Here is a 23,120-nt window from a genome sequence, read left to right on the forward strand (position 1 = left end):
CAAGCAGCTGCTCAAAAGTTCAATAGTTAGTAGGGGCAGTGAAGTTCAGGGCTGTCATGTTGCAAGAAAAGGGACATGTTCAACACCCACAGTGCACCAAAAGGACAATTTGAATGTTGGCAGGATCAGCCCTGCAAACAGTGTAGGGCTCTGATACCCAGGACAGGGTATATGCAGGAATCCTGAAGTCAAATGTAATACCTTTAAGACCTTTTCTAAGACCCTTCCCATACATTTTAAGACCTCATCGCCACTTCGGGTTCTAACCGGTTACATTGGCGACACACTTTACCTCACATTTACTATGTACATGGATTTTCCTTCCTCCTTATCTTCCAACCATTTGGACGCAAACTTGCATTTCCCCATAACTAGGTTGTTTAACAACCGGCGTAAACGGACCTTCGCGCGTTATCAAGCAGTGAGCGTGCGATGTCCTGTTCAGATGACGTCAAATCCAACGGGATGCCATAAATAAACGACACAGAATCACACTACACACCTACGCAATGATTACATTCAGGATAACTGTAGAATACAACCTCTTTGGACAATTTATATACTTCTTGGAAAATGCCGTTTAATACTTTTTAAAAGCCTTAATTTTCACTAAATTGATCAAATACTTTTCAAGACCCCGCGGACACCCTGCAGGAGTACCAAAGTTCTGCATTTATTGACCAATCTTTGTGTTAACTTATACTCATACAGGGATAGCCTGTTAGTGTTTAGTGATGAGACTTGGTTTAATCTAATACAAGTTTAATACAGTCTGCCTGTAAAGTGTTCCCTCAGACAGCTCAGAGTCATTCTGAATAAATAAATTACAGAGAATGTCAAGAAGATTAGCTCTGAATATGTACACGCTTTCAAATATGTACGAATCCAAACATGGTAGAGCTTTATTATAAAAGCTTATGTAATTCAGTGTTTAAAAAAGAAAAAAACTTTCTGCCCATTTGTGTGTTCATTTAATAATGCAGCCGCATATATGAGCCACAGTTATGACATTACCACTCTTATCCCTTACCGAGTATGCTGCGACAGCCAGAACTAATTGCATAACATCTTCTTTTAGTCTCTTCTCTACTCAATTGCAGCCACATCAGCTCCATTGAGAAAAGTTCACCTTTCTCATTGAAGGCTCGAAAGCAAATGCAGCGTTTCTAAAAACAGCTCTGTGCTGTGGTGAACCCAAGCCTGCCAGGTTAAGAGCTATTGTAAATAATGCAGATGGCTCTCCATCCCTCTTCTCCATGCTACATACAGAATGAGGGGCGAGTGGAGTACATTTAAAATAGGGCTGTGTGCTTTTACGTTTAAAGCTCATATTTATGCTTTTGCATTAAGGGGCTTTTCATTTAATTATATGACATCACACCCCCAAAAGATTTTGAAAAGTCCTCTAATTAAATACAGTATGCCCTTTACTATGAAGTTACCCCTTTGCTGCATGCATCCCTTTTTGCTCCTAGCAAGCAGCAGAGTGCAGTTAACGTTTCTCAAAATGTTGTGAATTTGCTAATGCTCATCTTTTTTTCCATAAAGTTTGACTTATGGACTATAAACAACCTCAAGTTATTTTCAACACAAATCAGAAAAACATTCTTTACAGCCCACACTGGAATCGAATACTACAAATATTACAAAACTTGTAATAGTGAAGCCCAATCTTTCACCACAACTGTCTAAAATGTTGACTTTGCCACAATGACATTAAAAACAAAAACTGCATTCAAATGTTTACTTCTATGATTTGAATGTCAACATTATAAATTAAGTTCTTTGAAGCTTCCAAATGTTTGGTACAGCCCTAATTAAAAAAACTCAGAGGACAAGCTACAAATGGAACTAAAAAGAAAGACAGCAGAGGGATGTTTTTGTGAATCCTTTGCTAAAGAATGAGGACAAAGTTGAGGGCGGTCGAGACAGACAGACATAAAAGCATAGAGAGTTACAGAGTCAGCAAAGTGTGACATCCGTCTGATTTAATGTCAGCTAAGACCAGAGATGTCCTTTTCCTTTTGCTGAGTCATATATGAGCTGTAGCGGACATCATCTATTAAAAATATCAAGGGGCGTGCATAAATGATCACAGCCTTCTAGGAGTGTCGGTGCAATCATTTAAAGAAAGTTTGAGGACAACATAATGAATGTGCTTGATTGTCATCAGGCCAAAGTAGACCGTGGCATATTAGGACAGCTTATACAAACTAGTTGAATAGCGTTGTTATTTCCCCCCCATTGAAGCAAAACAGGCAATCACTTCAGAGAACACTGCAGAGCTGAAGTACTCTTGAAGTACACTGAATTATTTTCTGAAATCTTCACGGCGTGATTGATCAATAAGCTACATGACGCAGCCGGCACAAAGAGGCCGGTACTTGCCTCGTCTTTATTTGATTTGACTGATGACATGGCCCTTGGTTTGTTGTACCTCATTAATCAATAGGTGCGTTCACACCGGAGTACTTTTCCCCGTACGTTTCCCGTTTAGTTCCGTTAGTACCCCTTATGTTGCGTTCACAACAAAAAGAGTAATTAGTGCCGGGACCTTTTACCCCCATTTTTAGTGCCTGCTAGAGAGGTGGTACCAAAAAAGTACCAATTTCTATTGGCTGGGCGAATTGCAAACCACACCCCGTAAAACTCTGAAAAGTTTTGTGAAGCCGCCATTGTATTTGTGGCTTTAGCATTATTAGCACCAACGGAGAGAGAATAACTTATGGCAACATAAAAAAAACATGGGAGCGGTGGAGATGAGGAGGTGCCGGCGTTCTGGCGATTTACTCGGAAGGCTTCAGTAGCTGCTGGGAGTCCCAGCAGCTACTGAAGCCAGTCCCCAACTCCGGGGACTTCCGGCCGGGGACTTCGGGCGGCAGTATGCGCCGTGAAGTTGTTTGCGGCCTGCCAGTAAACCCAAAGCAGAAGAAGACGAAGTGACGTAAGCGGCTAATTTGTTTAATCTTCCCTCAGGGAACTTATTCCGGTGTGAACCTGATCTGCACTTAGTGCCGGGGCACTAAGTGCCGGCACTAAGGCAAAGTACTTGGTGTGAAAGCGGCTAATGCCAATAAACTATAGTGTGTCGGCATCATCACCCCTATTACAGGGTTCTGTGTAGTACAGGTTGTCAAAAAACCCAAATCCACTTCTATTTTTGAATGGTTGTGAAATGAAAACCTATTATTTCGTTCTGCTGGAGCGTCTCCACCGTATACTTGTCATTTCCACATTCAAAAAACTCATACAAAATTGTGTGAGCCATTGATTTGATTGATAACAGTGGGATCACTAACACATTGGGACTAAGACTGGATCTTTGTCCCCATTGCACAAATTCAACAGAGGACTTACAAACTGAAGCGTTAACAGACTTACTCGTTGATGATTTGACAGCCTGTTGCCAGTTTAGAGATTTGTAACCAATGACTGAAAACAAGGATTACACCAGTTTCTTCAAATAAATAGAATGAATTAATCTGGGGTCAAAATACAAGTTTAGTAAACAAGAACAGAGACTGATTCAGTATGCTACAATGTTCCAAAGTTCAACCGTCTGCTGTTTATCAATGTCAACATTTGTCCTCTGATTAAACAGTTTTTTCAGATGGTTGTTTTCCTCTTTCTACACAACCCTAAATCTGTATTGCATGTCATACCACCTTTCTCCCCTGTCTAACTATGTATTGAGTTTATTTCACTGAGACATTTTGAAAAACATTATATGGCCAAAGGACTTTTTAATGCAATGGACTAGAGACATTGTTAATGCAGCTAATTCTCCTAAATCGTTGAATGTGCCTCGGACTTTTCTACATCCAACTCACAGGTTTATCATTGCTTTGAGAAAAAAAGATGATTAATTTACCCCTTCTAGAAGAGAAGATATTGTCATTTGTTCTGGGAATGTCATTTTCGAGCCTGAGACCCTAAAAACAGGCTCGGGGCTTAACAGGTTAAGAACAATTCAGTTTGTGCACCAGTGGCGGATTTAGGATTGTAGGAGATCCGGGGCTTAGCCCAGGAGTTGTTGGGGGGTTGTGGAATTTTCGGTGGTTTTTTTTTTTTTTTTTTTGTTATTTTTTGGATTCTTAGCCTTTAGTGTTTGGAGGGTGCAATTTTTTTATGTGTGGTTTGGAACGTGGGGNTAGAACTTTTTGGTAAAAACTCAACTAGACGTGTTTAGAGGAGAAAGAATGCTGAGTTGCATCCAAAGAACACCATACCTACTGTGAAACATGGGGGTGGAAACATCATGCTTTGGGGCTGTTTTTCTGCAAAGGGATCAGGACGACTGATCCGTGTAAAGGAAAGAATGAATGGGGCCATGTATCGTGAGATTTTGAGTGACAACCTCCTTCCATCAGCAAGGGCATTGAAGATGAAACGTGGCTGGGTCTTTAAGCATGACAATGATCCCAAACACACCGCCCGGGCAACGAAGGCATTTTAAGGTCCTGGAGTGGCCTATCCAGTCTCCAGATCTCAACCCCATAGAAAATATTTGGAGGGAGTTGAAAGTCCGTGTTGCCCAGCGATAGCCCCAAAACATCACTGCTCAGAGGAGATCTGCATGGAGGGAATGGGCCAAAATACCAGCAACAGTGTGTGAAAACCTTGTGAAGATGAACTTTTGTTATTGGCCAAATACTTATTTTCCACCATAATTTGCAAATAAATTCTTTAAAAATCAGACAATGTGATTTTCTGGATTTTTTTTCTCATTTTGTCTCTCATAGTTGAGGTATACCGAGGATGAAAATTACAGGTCAAGTGGGAGTACTTGCACAATTGGTGGCTGACTAAATACTTTTTTGCCCCACTATATATAGAATAATTATGATGATGAATGCATTTTTTTACCACTAAAATACAGCAACACATCTTTGATTCATGTCGTTTATAACTGGGATATTACAATTATTATTAACTTTGTCTGTACAAAGTAGGCTGTCCAGGAAATATGCCCAAATCAACAAAAACTGCGAGCCGGCAGGCAAAACGCTCCGCTTCTGAAATGCTTATGAAACGCGCCCGGTAGGGTATGATGCCGGAGGAGGCCGGACCAAAACCACGGTGCTGCCGTAACGCACCGCAGACGGACCCGGTGGAATCTAGGGGTTAGGATAATTTTTAGTCATGTTCTGTATACATACTAACATATAAGGGTATACTTAGTGTGGTTACTCCATGTTTACTAACTATAACATTAACGTTAAATCACTCTTTTTCACTTCTTACTCAGTCAGCCAGAGTGCAGATATCACCATTAGATTCACAAACCTGAAACATCATCCATTTCTTCACTGCTGGTGATGACATCGTTGTCAGCTGCTGCTACTACTGCTGCTGCTTCTGCAGCTTGTGGCGCCTGCTTCGATGAAAATAACGTTCTAATATCCATAACTGTACAGGCTATTAGCTTATAACTCGTCAGGCACTAGGAAGGATCACTTCTTCTTCAGGGCAGGGAAGGCTACGCAGTACGCAGGCTACTGTCCCGCAGCGGCTGCCTCTCTGGTGGACTCCGGTACTGCACATTACTCCCGAGACGTTTTTTTTTTTTAAGTGAAACACCCAGGGCTTTTCAGAAAACATCCGGGGCTTGAGCCCAAGTAGCCACCCCCTAGCGCCGCCACTGTTGTGCACAAGTCATTGAATAAAGCATTGCTCCAAATTCCAAATACACAACGCACAGATAAGCACAATGACAAAAATGTCTGGCTTAAAACAAATGTGCAGTAACTCTTTACCCTCCCAATATCATATCATTGTCTCAGTGACATTCATTTGTATTTGATAGAAAACTGTTATTTTGAAAGCCAAAAATATAACAATGCTCTGACTCAGTTTCGTTTGACATTATTGAAATTATTCACACTTCAGTTGTTCGATTCAATTCATTCTGAAGTCATTTATTTCTGTCGACCTGAAGTGTTTCTTTGTAACAGCAAAGACCTTGCGCCGCGGTGATCACAACCAGGAGATCGTGATGAATTCACTGCAATCTCAAAAAGCCCTCAAGCACAAACGGTCATTAAAGGGTAAAAAGGAAAAGAACAGGAAATTGAACTGCTCACATTTCTTACAGCTTAAAAAGGTATAGACTAGTTATCAGATAACCAGACATGCTGCTGGACTGGAGAAACATAATGTGAATAAACAACATGGCAGAATTAAGCTGCATCAATCAATATGTGGTGTATCCAGACTGCCTCAGCATTTCTGTGCAGTCGATAATGCCACAGCACCATCAAGAAAGTGGAGTAGGGGGCAAAGAAAAAAATGTGGCATCATTTGATTGTCAGCGGAGCTATAGTACTTGTGTGTAGGGGGATGAGAATGGAGAAAATTAAGAAAAAGAGAAAATATCATACCACTTAATAATAAGTGGATCAAATAGAGTAATATAGAAGTGCTGAATCAGCAGATGGAGACAAGAGGAGGAAGAAGAAAAGGGGGAGTTATGATTAGCAGAACACACATTGCTGTATATCACTACAATTCCAGGCCTCAGTGTACAAAGGATGGGAAGGGGGAGTCATAAGAAGGGGAGCAATAAACCAATACAAGCGAGGATGGATAGAAGATAGGCTATAATAATTTTACGTCATCATGTTTAGATGATGACTCTTATTATTCTGTCCAACAAAATCCATCGCTAAAGATACGGAGGCATCAAGTTTTTTGACATCATTGGCACACTCACAGACAACAACAAAGGTAAGTGATGAGAGTCTACCTACAATCAAAAAGCACTACATTAGCAAGGTCACCTCTCTATCTGAATGCCAGTGTGAAGTCAAAGTTACAATAATGGCTCTTTCAATCACTGTGTCTGCCTTGTAAAAAGGGCCACATGCCTTCTAGGAGACCCGGGAAACCAAACAGAGAGACCATTTTGAGCTTGGAAATTAAAGACTGACAACTTATAAGACCAACGTTTGCAGGGGAAGAGAAAATGTTTTTGCCCTAAAGCTCATGTGATTTGACTTGCTCATATTCCACCTTAAAAGGTGGAATAGACTGTGAAAGCATAACAACAATCCTCTGCTCACAGCCTGTATAAATGAGCACACTGTGCTTTCCCTGGTTACCCAGTGAATGAGTCAGTGTGGGAAGGTATGTACATAGTGCTATAATGATCACACGTTGAAGACCTGCGGTATTGCAAGCAGAAAGATGGGCCTTCTTTTATTCAGAGCAATTTAAATAATCACCTGAAAGGATTAATTGTTTTAGAAGATAGCCCACACCAGAAGAATGTTGGACCCTTAGTAAACATACAAAAAATAAATAAAAAGGCCAGTCTAGATCAATGTAAAAGGTGATATTTTGTTTACTGCAATAGCAATATTACCTATAGCTAAAATACCTCCATGAATTACTAGCTATAATACTGTATATATTTTCCATAAGTACCAAGCAGTACTGATTTGAGTAAAATTGTAACAATGCCAGCCTTAATTCTTTATCTGTATGTAAGAAGGACCCTCAATCTAATGTAATGTTTTATTTATCGTGCATCTCTTCCCTTTTCCACCTGAAGATGCAATATTGCCACATCAAATTACTAAGATCCGATCTGTCTCCTAAAGATATCAGGGGCACAGCATTGATCCATTGGCAGGTTGAGGAACCCATTAAGAAAAAATAATCAGTCAAATTCTGGAGATATCTCGAACATCAGTGATCACACAATAGGAAAAAAACCTAGTGCTTTATTACTTCTCTCAACTAATCAACCCCCTCCACCCTCTCACCCCCGAACCACCCAGCCCTTCAAAACTGATAGATGCCCACATTAGCAGGCCGATAGAGCATCAAAGGACAGTGTTTGGAAAGTGGACAGGGATGCAATATTAGACAATGCAGCGCAATATCAGGAAACAATTAATCCTATCCTATCTTTGGGGCGGTTTTGGCGCAGTGGTTAGAGCGTTGGTCATCAGATCAAGGGGCGTTGGTGAACTCCAGTTCGTATCCCGCCTCGGCCGGCACTGCGTGAGGCCGTTGTGTCCTTGGGCAAGACACTTTACCCGCATTTGCTCCTGTGGGTAATGTCCACAGTAATTACTCTTACATGTCTAATATGTGTAATGTGTAATTGTAAAGCTCTTTGAGCACCTGAAAAAGCGCTCTAATAAAAAAATGTAATGCATTATTATTATACAATTCAGCACTAATGCTGTACACATTTAAGATAATTGAATGTGATGTTAAATACATTCTTTTTAAGTTTAAGATTCTGTAGAATTCTCCAAACTGGTCATTAAGTGTATCTGAAAAATTAAATATCACACACACAATAATTGCATACATTCACAATCCCATACTGCTGGCACAGCGAAGGGCCCATCACTTTGCAGTTTCATTAGCTATGATGGCAAAGACACGCACACACTCGCGCACACACACACTCTTCATCCCTTATTCTGTGCACATTTAATCAACTGTTGGGGAGGGTTCAGTGCGCTGTGCTGCACTCTCCAGATAAGATTATTCTTCAGCAGTAGGCCTGACAGTCAATAGGTAGACCAGGAGTTTAATTAGTGGATGTGAGGATGAAGGCAAGAGAGAGTAGACCGAGAGGGTAAAGATAGAAGATAGTAAAGATAGTAATTGAGGGAGTAAGAGAAAAAAAAAGACCAAAGAAAAGGTAATTTGTAATGCCAAGTCCGTACAATCTGAGCATTCCACTAACACGAAAGCAGCATGCAGGACAGGGACACAACTGCAATTAATTGCTTTCCCCTCCTCAACAAGAACCTTAAAGAGTCCTTATTATGCTCCTTTTCAGGCTTATATTTGTATTTTGTCCCTCTACTGTCAGATGTTTACATGCTTTTATGTTCAATAAGTGCTTTATTTTCCTCATACTGCCTGTGCTTCAGAACCTCTTCTCACCCTCAGTCTTTAACCAGAGCAAGAGATTGGTTAGCTGATCGGCTATGTTGTGATTGGTCAACCGCTTAGTGATGTCCTGCCAATAGAAACGTGAGTGTAACGTAGTGATGTCCCTATGTCACAGAAGAAAAACATTTCTTTAATGGAGGCGTTTCAGGCATATATATATTATTAATATCTACATAGTGATATATATATAAATATATATCGCAACCTGATTTCCATTGTTATATATTGGTTAATCCCTTGCCCTTTAAGTGAAACAAACTGTGTTGAGGTGCCCACCTGGGTCTCAACCTGATACCTGTCAGCTTCATGTTCCTGCTGGGATAAAGTGCCGACCAGCTGAGGCAAACACCCGGAATAACTATTAATATTCATCATATCGTCACTCATGCAGACAGGCCTGCGCACACACAGATGATGCACACGTCACATTTATGCATTCAAATCCAATGCAAGAGACAGTTATATGGATGCTTTCCTGGGACTAAGATGTTGGTCATGACAACATGTGTGAAAGAAAAACACTTCAATAAGAAGAACCTTGATTTAGTTTGTATTTCATCAATGATTTTACCAGGTACATTGCAAGTGTAAATACAAAATCAAGTGAACAATCTTAACATGTATATATACATGTCAGTTGATATATATTCAACTGTGTGAATAAGAAGTCTAAAAGATTATCATGGAAAACTTGATTGGCCAATAATTGGGTTATTTTCATAGAACTGTGCTGCTCTGACTCAGCATCCACATAATGACTCTAAATTGGTATGCACAGGCATGTGGATGCAGGTTGGCAGATTTAGCTTACTTGGAACAAAAGGTAATCAATTACTCACAACCTGCCCATCCAGGAGCATAGGGTGACGTGCCAGACTTTTTGGCTGATATTTCCACATAAAAAAGATTCGCTCTACAGCAAATTCAAATGTCGAGCTTGTCAGAATAATGATACACTTGTCTGGACGAAACAACGCTCGTGGCAGCGGCAGAAAAACGTGTGAATTCTCCCGGCCTGTATGGAGCTGGGCTGAAACCCAGTTAGCTGTTGGCATTGAGGTGAAGGTCATGGTAGTGTGCTATGAATTGCAGATCGGCGCCCACAGCTGCCGCAGCCTGTGTGTGTCACAAGAGAGGGGTGTGAAGAGCACTCTGCAACATGCCTGTGTGTGTGTGTGTGTGTGTGTGTGTGTGTGTGTGTGTGTGTGTGTGTGTGTGTGTGTGTGTGTGTGTGTGTGTGTCAGAGCATATGCTCATGCTCCGTGTGTCATTGGATTTGTCTTTTCAAAGTGGACAGAAGCACTGTTACTATACCACCCGTGTTGGTTCTATCATTAGTCAAATCAATGCCCTCACATAAGCACATTTTTCCTCACACACCTCCACAATTTCGTATCCTGGAAATCTTCCTCTTCCCTTTTTTTGTCTCAACAGTCTTTAATGATTTAATATAGCACATGTCTTGCCATTTTCACAGTTTGAGTGAGTATCTACGGTAATTGACTGCATTAATTTACTGATCACAGAGTCTGAATCCAGAACAATTAATGCCAACCCATATTTATAAAAAAAAAAAGCCATGAAAAAACCTTTGGGAGAAACATCAATCGAGGTAAGCGGTCGGTATAAGCAGCCTTATTATTACCCCGCTGCTATCCAATTGCATGTGGGTTTGGATTTCATTGCCGAAATGAAAAAGGATTATTACAGAATAGTGAGAGGTAAAATACGCTTCCTAATAGTTTCAATTTTTCTAATTCTGAAAATTGCCTTTCATAAGATAAGATAAGATAAGACTTTATTAATCCCGAAGGAAATTGTTGTGCCAGAGTAACAAAATACAATAAACACAGCAGCAAAACTGTACATTAAAAGTGCAGCAAAAAGAGCAATTAAAAATCCACAAACATGAAACATAGATGGTCACACAATCAATGCAATTATTATTAGCAGTATTTAGTAGTTAGTAGTGCAAAAAAATAAAACGTAGTGGCAGTTACGTAATTGCACGTTATCATAGCATTATTAATAATACTAATAATAATAATATAATATTGCACATAGTTATATATATAGAAGCGAGTGTATTGCAATGATGTTAATTATATTGATATGTATATTGCACATAGTGTTGGTGTGGAAGTTCTCAGTGCCCTTTACTTAGGGGTGAAGAGTTAAAGAGTTTGATTGCCACTGGGAGGAAAGACCTCCTGTGGCGCTGTGTGGTGGTTATCGGTGATCTCAGTCTGTGGCTGAAAGTGCTCCGGTAGTAAACCAGTGTGGCATGCAGGGGGTGAGACCAGTTGTCCAGAATGCCGAGAAGTTTCCTCAGCATTCTCCCCTCCGACACCACTGCCAACGACTCCTGATCCACTCCCAGGACAGAGCCTGCTCTCCTGATAAGCTTGTTGAGTCTGTTGGCATCAGCTGTCTTCACCCCGCTGCCCCAACACACTACAGCAAAGAAGATCAAACTGGAGACCACCGAGTCATAAAACATCTGCAACATAGTGCTGCAGACGTTAAAGGACCTGAGTCTCCTGAGGAAATACAGGCGACTCTGGCCTTTCTTATATAGGGTGTCAGTGTTTTTACTCCAGTCCAGTTTATTGTCTATGTGGACACCCAGGATCTGTATCTGAGCTACATTAGCAAAAAAAAGTATACACATGAATGCAACATCTTTACTGTTCATATATTGGATCTGAAGTACAAAGCAAAATGTCAGCTGTCTAGTGAAATGTCATTAATTCACAGACCTGGACATTGAATGAATATTAATACATTATTTGTATTATGTCTACCATACATTGATACAATGTGAAGGAGTGAAGACATCGGTGTACACAAGAGAACACAACCCCTAGTGTCTTCTATGTAATATCGCTTGAATAACAGTTCTATACTATTACTTTAATTTTGTACGTAATTTTCTTGGCTGTGGGATGGCGCAGACTCAGAGCTTGTTATTGGATAACATATCATAAGAAAAGCTCTACAAAACACATAATTTTATAAAAAAAGATTCATGAGTTAACGATGATAATACCTGCTAGGATTTAGGCTCAGATGAGTTTGAATTATGACTCAAGAGGGCATTTTTAAGTAGAGCTTTGATTAAACCAACTTGTGACCGGCCTTTATTTTTATATCATAAAGACACGTCAAGCAAAACAAGGATGACTGAAGCGGGAGTTAAGCCTAGAGAAGATTTAAAATAAAAATGGATACGAGATAAAGAGGAGACAGGTTGTAATATAAGAAGCCAAAACAGGTTGAAGCCAAGGGGGGAGATAAAGTAGGAGAGAATAATTGAGAGAAAAGGCCTAGACCAAGAAAAATGAGGAATTAGCTAAATGAATATGGCGAGAAGTACTCCACAGTAAGGTGGCAAAGGAAGTATTTTGTAGAGAGAGAATAAAAGAGTGACAAAGAGGGGAGGCAGCAAAAAATGTAGTTAAGACAAGGAGTGAGAAAGAGTGAGAGGGAGACTAAATTAAGCATGAAACACAATGTGCCAAAAATGAACAAAACCAAGAAGGAGTAAGATGATCCTGAATAAGAAGATCCTGCCTCCTTGTCCTTCCTGGGTGACACAGGGACTGTAAATCCCCACGAAACTTGAGAGGATGTAAACAAAGCATTAGCCAGTACTACCAGAGGGAAAACCACACACACACAAGCATAGAACACTGGCATACATGCAAACAGGTGTGAAAGTGCGGACATGCTCATCTTGGTGGTGCATGCAACACACACACACACACACACACACACACACACACACACACACACACACACACACACACACACACACACACACACACACACACACACACACACACACACACTTGTATTGTTTGAGAGAGGTTCCAGGTTGTTGTGTTTAATATTCATGATAATATTTGTCATTGTTCAAACGATAATAAACAAAAATTTGCATAAAGCATATTTGTCCACTCATATGTTGATAAGAGCATTAGAAACTTGAACAATATCCCTCTTAGGNGGAGGCTTAATCTATGAAGAACTTTGTGTTGGTTAACAATTAGATCATAAACAGTGTAACCTTTTAACTTTCAAACTGTAAATACATTTTACAATACGTGTGTGTGTGTGTGTGTGTGTGTGTGTGTGTGTGTGTGTGTGTGTGTGTGTGTGTGTGTGTCTAATGGTTAAGTGTAGGAGTGCAGGTGAAATGGTGAAACCGCAAAGGGAGGTTGTGAATGTTGGAAGGACAGACTGAGGGAAGATAACTTAAAGTGGACCTATCGTGCTATATTTTAAACATATATTGTAGGGCCATACCTATATAAAACATGTCTGTTTTATATAGGTATATATAGTTTTTTTTTTCAAAATATCAAACAGATCATAGATTTTAGCCATGCCTCATTTCACCATTTGCTCTTTTCCAGCCCTGTTTTTGCAGGGGCTGATTCTGCTTTTGTGGTCGACTACAGCGTCACCTACAGGCCTGGCATATGTACTACAGCGTCTCCAGCGCTTTCGAGCGGTCTCTCATTCCCCTGATAGGTGGAGAGTTGCCCATATAGGCGGAGCACCCCTTTTCTGACGTCAGAAAAATTCAAATAATAATCAGCTCCGTTGCAGCCCCGTTTTTAGAGATTTGGGTATGGAGGAAAATAGAGAGGGTTGTGTTTTCTGACACTTGGTGAGTTCCCTGGAACACCGGGGACACATATTCATGTATAAAAGACGTACAAAAGTGCATTTTGCATGATAGGTCCCCTTTAAATGAAAAGGTCAGTTTAGGTGATGGTAGCTTTGATGGGAATCCCTACTGGGATTGTGTGTGTGTGTGTGTGTGTGTGCGTGCGTGTGTGCGTGCATGTGTGCGTGCGTGCGTGCGTGTGTGCTAGCAGCAGGGCCACTACTATACTATTTTTAGCAGCCCTGGTTCAAGTTTGACTTCCTCATCGGGGACTAAGGACAGTCAATTTCCCTGCCTCCTCCTCTTTCCTCACTCTTTGTCTTCCTCTGCTCCCTGTTTGTCCTCATGTCCTTGTGCTCTTTGAACAATCTCTTTCCATGTCCTCTCCGCTGCCAGTTGCTGTTGACGGTCAGGAAACCACATCATAAGAGGCTCAAGGATTTCACTGTTTTTGTGTATGTAGTCATTACCAACTAAACCTGATGAAACTACTTTAGTTCATATTTAAGAATGAAATCATGCGAATCAATGGCTTTATTTACATAGAGCAGATGAGTTGTGTCGCAGAGGAAGAGGTAAGGATCTTTCCATTTAGGTGTGCCAGTAAGCAATGTCAGTGAGGCGGCATACACAATACCAAAGCAGGTATGTGCCTTTTGCAAATACCTTGTATTTTCCCATGTTTTCTCAATTAAATCTCAATTGTTATGGCAAGGTGAAAATTGAAAAATTGATTGCATTTTTAACAGGCACCATTTTTGCCAATAATTCATTTAGTTAACAACAGCTGTCTGTTCATTCAAGGTTCAAGGTTCTCAATAGTCAAACTAACATAGCTACAGAGTAATTATGTCGTTGAAAATCCTAGGTCACAGGTTTCTCCAACAATGCAACACAATAATACAGATAAGCGGACAATATTAAAATATACTATATTAAAAGTAATACAAAAAGAAAAATAATTTTAAAAAAGTGAGAAAAAAAAAAGTGAAATAGTGCAATGCGAGTCTATTTTTATCCAAGTTATTGGAATGATATATTAGATAATAGATAAATAATGACTAAGTAGCAAATGTTATGAAATAGTTTCAGCAGTTCAGGTGTTTAACAGTCTTATTGCCTGCGGGATGAAGCTGTCTCTGAATCTAGTTGTTTTTGCTATGAAACCTCTGAGAAAGACTTCTCCTTTTTTATATTACTACATAACCATCATCAATATGTAATTAGGTTTTTATAATAAATCTCACCTTTGAAATACACAACAGGGCTAATCAGCTTCCAAAATGTTATCAGCCAAAATCCAAATAGGTATAGCAGTTAGCTGCTTTCTGCCCAACCGGGTCCAGTTTGTGACATACCCTGGGCAGTTCGTAATTGGACCAGCTGTACAAACACCTGAAGAACAGGGTTATTTTGAGACTCAGTTGGACATCACTGTAGGGTGGGTCCTCTTTCAGGCCCAGTGAAGTGCAAAAGAGACCATGAAACTCTTTCAAAACTATTGCATTTGTGTCCTGTTGGATAGAAGGTGGTGATGAGAAAGTTTCCCACTGCCTTTGTTCACATTTTTTGTTTTACTCATAATGTGTATTTTACTAATTGAATCTAGAGTAAGCTGTTCAGCTTCAGTTGGATAGCAGGGAGGTTTGTCAGTGTGAGGTAAATGTAGTTTGAATTTAACAAACTGGCATAAATACAAATCTAGCGTCTTATCTTTTAGTATCTATCTAGCGCAAGGACAGATCATTTATAGCTTCCCACTAAAATATTTGATGACTTGGATGAATGGTATTTAAAGGTCACGCAAATTCCATATGTGAACACAGCATCATCTTTGGGATTTCACAGAAGTATAGAAAGAAAGCTCGTCCTCCATCTGCTTAACCCTATTTCAACTTGCCTCTGACCCTTGTGAAATATAATAAACACAAATGTTATCCGTTACCATTTTTCTCCCTCCATCTCGGTCACTCTTACTTTTATCACCCGTTGATATCTATGTCACTTTCTGATGACCTGTGCAATACTGATGCAATGTAGTTTTGATAGGCATACTTTTGCATAATGACAGATCCAATAGTGTTAGTGTCCCCAGCCGTGTAATTCTATATGCACTAATGATTCTCAATGTAGGTCTGAAGTCGATCACTAATCTGCCTTGTTCACAATTCAATTCAGGCATTAGGCACATTATTTTAGCAATGGTGAAGAAGCTCTTAAGAACACCTCAAAACATTGTCTGTAAGAGCACTGACATAATGCTGTATTGATATCCAATAATGCATAAGGGCTTCATTTGAGGTGGTGAACTTTATGAACCCTGATGAGAAACAGGCTTGTTTACAACAAAAGGTTTATCAAACTGAGAAAAATCAATAGTTTATAATTGGGACTGCAAGGGCTTAATGGATACTAAGCTTGGGAAACATATAATAAATGTTAACTATTCACATTTTTGCCTAAACCTCCACAGGGATCGCTAAATAACAACTCTGGCAGTGGGGGAGAAGGGAAAGATAAGTGTGTGGCTTCGGTTTAATATTGATTCCCAAAGACAATGGGATTATTTAAACAGATTAATAATTAAACTCATTATCTATCCTATCATTCAGATATCTTGAAATGACCAGAAGGTCGTTGTAAAAGTAAAAATATATAATTTGACTAAAACCCTTAAAGGCAAAACAGAAACAAAAAAGAACGTAAACCCATGGCTAGGTGACCATGAAGCATGCAAGTCTTTGTGGAAACATTGTGGGGTTTTTTCCCACCAAAGCTCAAAGCAGAGGATGAATATAAATGTACAGACAATAACATGTAGGAGTCACAACCACTAATCTCTATAGTCATAAACATCACTCTGTAGATAATGCATCCTTATCACAGCAAGCAGCAGTTGCAGCTTCGCCTAAATGAATTCAGCTGTCCCCCATCACAGTTGTTTTTCTTCGGAGCTCTATAAACAGGACAGCGTTTGATGGGCGCAGTTGTACCAAAGCCGCGTCACAAATGGTAAGATGATTGAGACGAAACCTCCGTAACTAATTTGTCTTGGGATAGTCATCTACAGTAATTCCCAAATGTTCCAGTGAGGCTATTGAGCGATGAATAGAATAGGGCTCTATTTTCATAGCAGTAAAGACTAGAGCAAAAATAAACTGATGTTGATATTTTCCTGACTTTGAAATGCACATTTCCTGTTGTTTTGATCTTTTTTGCAGCCCCAGCAAAGGTGCAAATGCCACTAAGGTACTTATTATGCTTAGGAACTGCTGGCTGTTGCTCCTGCTTCAACATGAATCTTATGACTCCTATTAAACCCTGCATTTTGGATTGGATTAGGGTTTACTCTTTATGAACGCATTGCGGTTTTCTTGGATTAGGACTGGGAGTTAAAACATTCGATGTGCCATTTTGCAATGAAAGGCCACCTGCATTTAAATGGCACTGTTCCCACTGAACTAAAGCTCTAACTGCACCTGAGCTGGAGTAAACGGCTACAAAGATTACTGGTGTGAACACATTGCTGAGTTAGCTCTTGGAAACAACTGCTGGGGACAATTCTCTTTAGATCTATTCAACCTAATGTTATGCTTCTGCTGTTGTTTGAATGAGCAATGTGCGCTGATCTGAGAGCAGTAACTTTGTCTAAATGTGTCCCTGATGCCCAATCTATGCTGCTATGCAGTTGGCCGATCAGGAAGAAAATGCCATAGCGCACTTGGCAAATTCACTCACATAATCCCGTTCACACTAACAGGCACAATCATAAGGACTTTGTGACGCTACCAAGGCAACCAAAACACAAGACCTAATAATAGTTATAGCTACAGTATAGACTCTGGTGCAAACGCATACTCAGGCACACAGGCATGGACAAACACACAGAGCAGCCGGATAATTAATCTTCAGTGAACTGCCAATGAATCCAAGTCCTTGTGGGTTTCCTTGTGTTGTGGTATGTGTGTGTGTATTGAGGGAGATTTTAATGAATGGAAATGACTAAAAGCATGCCTCGCTATAGGTCTTTTTTCTCTTAACAAGCTTGATTTACCCACATCTGTTTCCATCATGACAAGGGCACAACTGGGACAAGTGTTGATAATTATATATTATTTGCACTCAACCAGGACACCAGTTCCTCCCAGAGCACCACGCTTTGGGTAACAAAATAACACACAGACATCCAAAGATTTATTTTGCTCTATGAAGCACATTATAGATAGAAAGATAAAATATGAGGACTTGCAATTAATCATTTTGAATAGTGACAGAATTTACTTTTAACACAAGGAGCAACTCACAGTGGTGGCATCAACCATCAGAATCAGAATACCTTTATTAATCCCACAGAGGGGAAATGTTACAGTAGGAAAGAGCCACAGACAGCTTAGTGTTGCATATCTGAAATGCGTTAAAAAAGTACTAAGTTATAATATAATAAACAAACAACACAACAATATGCTAAAAAAGTACTAAGTTATAATATAATAAACAATATGCTAAAAAAAGATAAACAGTTACATAATTTTCTAAAATACAGATCAAAAACAAATCAAATCTACAAATCAAATCCTGTGGCAGTTCTTAGGATTTAGCAGCCCGGTATATATTACATTTATTAAAGATGCATATGTATATAAAGTATATATTGCACATAAAGCACATATTGCACATAGTTTGATGGTATTTAACAGCAAGTTACACAATCTACAAAATACAAGATAGATACCTTGTAACAGTAACAAGGGTTTAGTAGCCAGGTATAAATTACACAGTTATTAATGGCATATATATATTGATTGATTTAGTGGCCAGGTATAAATTAACCTGCAGTCAATGAAAGGATTATGTGGTGATATATGTTAAGAGATGTTCGTCCTTCTTAATAATACAATAATCAAACTTGTACAAAGCCATGGACCTATTATAAACATTTGATGCAGGTTTTCAAAATGAACATGTTGTCAGTTTTCCTCCACAGAGGTGTTATACAACTTGATATGTATCTTTCTTTCTTTGTGCTTTTATTGGGTTTGAAGACAGTTTACAGGACTAACACATATTCATTAGAATGGTCGAGTGGCACCTGCTCTAGGCCAAAAGCAAATGCTATCCCACTTCAGTTAAATGCTAATTATTTGACATTTTAAATAACCAAGTGTATTGAAGTATAGTGAAATCAGAGTGTGTAACCCTCTTTCTCACAAAGCCACTAGGAAATAACTATGAGGGCATTGCTTTCAAAAACATGTACATCGTGCAGATTTCAGTGTGTAAGGAAGACCGTTTCAAAATGTGCTGGATGATATACAATGCAGAGTAAACCTTCTAACTGACAGAACAAACAGTACTCTTAATAAAATGTTCAATAATGGGGCGTCTGTTGCTGAATTCACACACGTATACCCTGGAGTGCTGCATGGCCAACAAGCATACTGCTCAGTGGTTTGTAGTGTGAAGCTCACCCCAGGGAGAAAAGGATAGAAAATAAACTGCAAGCAATGATTAAATATAGAATTAGCTGCGCTGTGAAGTGATCCTTCATGTTTTATTAATTGCAAATCCCTGCCTTCTGCCTCGGTACAGTGACTTGGCCTTTAAAAAGACAAACATAATATACAACTGTTTTGCGGCAGGACGTACATTGTGCCTCACTTGGTCAGGAATGCTTTTCACTCAACCTCATAAATTGTCTAATTAGAAACTATCACTAATCTGAAGCTGAGGAAATGTCCAACTATAAATCCACTGGAGACAATGAAGAAGCAGAAAAGGTTAAGCTGCCAAACTGAGATTCTCATCTCCAACATCACTAAAACACTGTGCCCACGTTGCATCAATGACACACAAAGATTAACAGTCTACATGTTGCCAAAACAGATCATAAAGGTTAACGATCATGATTTGAAAGGAACATTAATTATTTTGATTGTTTAAAATTATGTACACACACACATTGATCTCAGCATTTCTTACATGAGTGTGTGTGTGTGTGTGTGTGTGTGTGTGTGTGTGTGTGTGACATGCCATGTCCAACCACTTGGGCTGTAAACACACTTCAGTACCTTGGACAGCCACAGTGTCATAATAGAGGGAAAGTGGGTGCTGTCATTAATAACCTATGATGTCCGATTAGTACGCATTCTTTAAACCCATTTGTTTTTATCTTTAATGCTATGTGTGTTGAAGATTAACAGTTCAAACCTGGACCTTAACAAACGTTACTTACATGAGGTACATCTTCTGTATCTCAATGTATATCTCAAAACATTACACGCTACACTTTCATGTATACACACTTGCTTGTGGAGCAAATAAGCTCCCCACTCGAAATACAGACACATTTCTGCATTAGAGAAATGTCAGTTTGATTGCTCCGCTATTATCACATGACCTCAGAGTTCACTGTAAACCAGGAGGTAATTTGCTCTAGAGTTGACATGGCAGCTACATAGTGGATTACAGTCGTGGATGGATTGATAATAATTAGAATTACAGAGCCAGTCACTTTGAATGTAATCCCGTTTAAATTGGACTCAAGCCTGACAGTCTCCTGATGGGCACAGAGTGCAGTGAAACAGCTGCCGGCAGAAAAAAAATAAAGTGGAAAACGTAAATCCCCTGGAAGCAAACCGGTTACACATAATATGCTGGGGGAAGTGCAGTTATCCAGTTTGAATAACAGATTAAATGTGTAAATGGATTGTAAACTAGAAAAGGAGAATTCATAAATGGATATTTTATATTACCCATTAAATGTATCAATTTTCACTATCCTGTTGAGAGCAGAATGCACTGTAGCCAGAAGAGTAATGGTGTTCTTACCTAACTTGTAAAAAGACCTTCCTGTGAACAAGAAGAGGGTGATGAAAATATTTGTTTGACTAAGCATTGCATTACTAAGAAAGTACAAAAATATATATGCGATTTAATCTATGCAAATAAACATGGAGAACATTCAAACCTTTATCATCAAACCAAGACCCTGAATATCCTGAACAGTACAGATTGCTTCTCAGTGATATCACAATATATTTTCTCTGTGATCCAATAAACAAAAACAGACTTCCATGCGTGCATCTCTGTTGTGGGCAATGAGTCTGCTTTGAGTGTAAAGAACAGGAGGTTTTTTTTAATGTAGGTCTGTATGTACCATAACACAGACCCTCATTCTTCATTTACAAGCTTGAACGCTTTGAGGTCCGTTATGGAATTTAACAGCAAACTGTCAGAAGTTGTTTGCTTTGAGAGGAATAATAGGGTCTTTGAAAAAAATAATGGGGAAGGTGGACTCTCAGGCAGGCTACGGGTCAAATAGAGGTAAAGTTCAAACAAACAGTAACACACTGAAGAACACACAGAAGGGCAGACACAGACATGCAGCAGCGCAGTATAAACAGATGCTCAACATACATACATACATACATTATTTAAAGTGTACTGCAGGTGTTTTATTCAAGACCGAGGTTTTCCTAATCATCTCTTAACTGTGAAGAGTTTTGAATGGATTGGATGAAAAAAATGTTTTACTTTACATGCAATCTCATCCCTGCACTGCATTCTTCAAATTCTTACGCCAACGATATTATATTTACCAAGAGAAACAGCCGATTAAAATTACTACAAGGTATTTTTATCTGGAAAGGAAACATTCTCAAAACTGATGCCTCCATTGACTCTCCTGCTTATTTCTATTCTTCAATTATTGCCTATCTTTCTGTAGAATCAGACCACACTGAAAGAAGCAGAGAAACAAAGGAGCAGAGAATGATCCAAGTCAAGTTTAGTTTCCAATGCCTACCCTTTAACAGGCGGCCAAATGGACCCATTACAGGGTTTTGAGCATCTTCATACCCCGTGAACCACTGCCTGGGCAACAGGGCCACAGATACATAGAAATGAGCTGAGCTGGCTCTGTATCAAAATGGGAACCAAAGCTTTTACAAATCGCCCCTCATTCTTTCTTTTGGAACGCCTCAGAGCTTTCCGGGAAGCAAAGAATGGACTTGATTTACCAGGAACTGGCTAATTGTAGGGCTGATGGCGATTACCATGGTAATTCTGGGTAAATGTCAGAAGTAAGGAGATATATTGCAAAACATTGTTTATACAGCAAAGTGAGGATGCAGAAAAATGTGAGACTGACTTTTAACATTTTCTAGATCATTGCCTTAATCATCTGAAATAAAAATAGCTGGGGATAAATGTATGCAGAATATATCAAGGACACACAAAGGCCTTTCACAAAGTCAGCAGGGCTACAGTATGTCAGGGATATTGAGCAATACCATCATTGTCTCATGTTTACACACTCCATTCTCTTTCAGGTTTCTTACTTCTGACTGGGCTCATTGTTAGAAGCCTCTTTTACATGAGTGCTTGTCTGTATGTTTTGGGTTAAACAACATACATCCCATGATCCCTATTATGCACAAATCGTGCAGTGTTCTAATCTGGGATTTGCCATATCCATCAAATGTTACAGACACAGGATATTTTGAACACAGCAGAGACCATGGCTCCGAGAGTATTAGTTCACTCCAAGAGAAAAAGATAATGTGTAAAAAGCAATGCATAACAAATCAGATAAGCTCATAGAAAATAGAAAACGATTGAACATGCCAGTTTATTTCCTTTTTCTTTCTGGTCATCCGTTAGCATTAGAGAAACATTTAGTGGAGCATGGTTGCTTGTTGTTGTTGTTGTTGTTGTTTCCATTCACAGTAATAACAAGTATTTTAATTACCCAACAGAAATGTGATATGTCATTGGCAATAGGGTTTTGTGAATCTCAAACGCAACAAGCACACAAAAAGCTTTTAGCATTTGAAAGGTTTGGCATTTTGATCTTTATTGTGGCAGCTATTTGCATTTTAACATTTCACAGCTAGACAATAACACAAAGGACTTTTATTCAAAGTAATCTTTCAAAAACATGGGTTACATTGAAATAATGCAGAATGTTGTCAAACGTAGTTTTTAGTAGCCAAGACAATTGAAACTTTTAAGCAGGAACAAGTATCCGAAAATTGAGGAAAGAAAACATGTTTTTAGGCTAACATGTTACTACAGTACCGGCAGAAGGGTACTAGTCTGTGAGTTGAGTTAGACAGCAGTTTCAATGTCAGTCACATGCACTGCTGTGCCCCCCCCCCCCCCCTAGGATGGGCAGACAGAGGGAAGTGTGTTATTAAAGCAGTAATCGGCTCTTCTTTACCGCGCCACCTGCAGGTAGATCAATAGAGCTCTCTTTATTGAGTGTCCATTGCAGAGACTCCCTGAGGGGGGATGACTGCAAACATGTGTGAGGGAGAATAGGACAGAGAGCCTTTGTGTGCATTTGAGTGTGTGTGTGATTTAGATGTTTTGTACACATTTCTCTCAGCTGTCTTGGGAGTGAAAACTGATGCAACAAAAATCTCAGATATTTCCGTCAAGGCTCAGCAGGACATAGCTGTGTGTAGAAACCCTCAGACATACTGCTGAGTAACAAAAAGCATCCTCAGTCTGCTTTTATCCACTG

At 39.5% G+C, this 23,120-nt stretch overlaps 1 protein-coding gene across 2 annotated transcripts in view; it reads right to left on the bottom strand.

Annotated features, from left to right (window-relative positions):
* LOC104952459 (phosphatidylinositol transfer protein cytoplasmic 1) overlaps positions 1 to 23,120 on the bottom strand; it is a 63,819-nt gene that overhangs the window by 21,083 nt on the left and 19,616 nt on the right. The gene's annotated exons all lie outside the window — the stretch shown is intronic.

This window comes from Notothenia coriiceps, unplaced genomic scaffold (genome assembly GCF_000735185.1).
Source record: "Notothenia coriiceps isolate Sejong01 unplaced genomic scaffold, NC01 NC01_scaffold00020078, whole genome shotgun sequence".
Classification (NCBI taxonomy): domain Eukaryota; kingdom Metazoa; phylum Chordata; class Actinopteri; order Perciformes; family Nototheniidae; genus Notothenia; species Notothenia coriiceps.